Source organism: Plecotus auritus (assembly GCF_963455305.1).
Source record: "Plecotus auritus genome assembly, chromosome: 8".
Lineage (NCBI taxonomy): Eukaryota > Metazoa > Chordata > Mammalia > Chiroptera > Vespertilionidae > Plecotus > Plecotus auritus.
In genome coordinates, this window is record NC_137782.1 from 73,913,196 (window position 1) to 73,914,657 (window position 1,462).

A 1,462-nucleotide genomic window follows, 5' to 3' on the forward strand; every position below is an offset into this window, starting at 1 on the left:
GGAAATTGAAAGGATGAACAGGGTGCAAATGGATGGGGAAAGGTGCCTTAAGTCTGGGTGGCTGGCTGCCCAAGTGATGTGAGGTTCACATTGATGGCCCTTGAATTTCTGATTAGAAGGACCAGAACCTGCAATTCAGTTGGAAAAGGGCATATGGAATTTATTTTGAAGCTTTGTTTGACACACATAGTTTTTGTTTAGTTTTATGTTTATTTGTTGGGGGGGGGTGTCTGTTGGTAGAGATTGTGATGCCCAACTCCGACATTCAAAACTGTCCCAGGTGCCATCACTTGGTCCCCAGCAGATCTTCTTTGTACCAGGGATCCAAGTGTCTGAAATTGCATCATTGAAGACTCATTCATTCCTGCTCTGCCTTTTCCCTGCAGGCTTGCTTTTTATAAATTTATTTTTTCTTGAGGATTAACTAATGTTCAGTGAGGTGTGCAGATCCTAAATATACAGTTGGAGCTTTGACAAATATATATTCCCATGGATCCACCACTACTGTCAATCTTTACATTTTATCTCCTCCAAAAAGTCTCCTTATGGCCCTTTCTAGTCAATCCCTGCCCCTTTTTCTCATCCCACATGACAACTATTCTGATTTGTTAGATTAGTTTGACCTGTTCTATAACTTCACATACATGGAACCTAACAGTATGTACTCTTTTGAGTCTGGCTTCTTTCATTTAGTGTAATGGTTTTGAGGTTTTCCCACATTGCTGCATGTACCATGATTTCGTTGCTTTTAATGCTGAGTAGTATTCCATTGTATAAATAGACCATGACTTTTAAAAAAAAACTTTATTACTCAGAAAAGCTTCATTTTTAAATTTAGCTTTCTGACTCTGTGTTTGTGCTTTCACTACTTTCACAACACTTTTTTGCTCCTCAATAAGGAAAGCACGCTTGAGCCTGGACACATTTAGCACACATGGGTCCACCATAGGCCCTGCTGACATGTTTTACATTTTAGACAAACTCAGAACTTTAGGTGTCACAGCACAAACTCTGTAAAGTCAGCTTAGGCTCATGCCACATGCAGATTTTGGTACTTTCCCCACCTTCTTGGTATAAAGGTAAACAATTCTATTGCCTAGTTTTGTTAGAGGCTGTATTTGTAGGACAGCCTCCAATAGTATGTCAAACACTGGACCATTGTGAATGCCTGAAGTCATCGTGCCTGAAGAGCTACCATAAGTTTTAAAATTCATTCTTGCAGATGGGACATTTAGGTTGTATGTAATTTTTGGCATTATAAATAAAGCTGGTATAAAAGTTCATGTACAAGTCTTTTGTTGGCACATGCACTTGTTTCTTTTATGTAGATGCACAAAGGAGATTTGTTGGGTCAGAGGGCAGGTGTATGCTTAACTTCATAAGAAACCACCAGAAGAAAGAAGTTTTGCAAAGAAGTTATGCTAGTTTTCACTCTTACTCAATATTTTCTCTTAAAAGATCA

General features: G+C 38.8%; 1 pseudogene across 1 annotated transcript; it reads right to left on the reverse strand.

Annotated features, from left to right (window-relative positions):
- Positions 1 to 791: 791 nt before the first annotated feature.
- Positions 792 to 1,162, reverse strand: LOC308256591 (large ribosomal subunit protein eL34-like; annotated as a pseudogene). The gene has a single exon. The product of its transcript is annotated as a large ribosomal subunit protein eL34-like (transcript).
- Between the last annotated feature and the right edge of the window lie 300 nt (positions 1,163 to 1,462).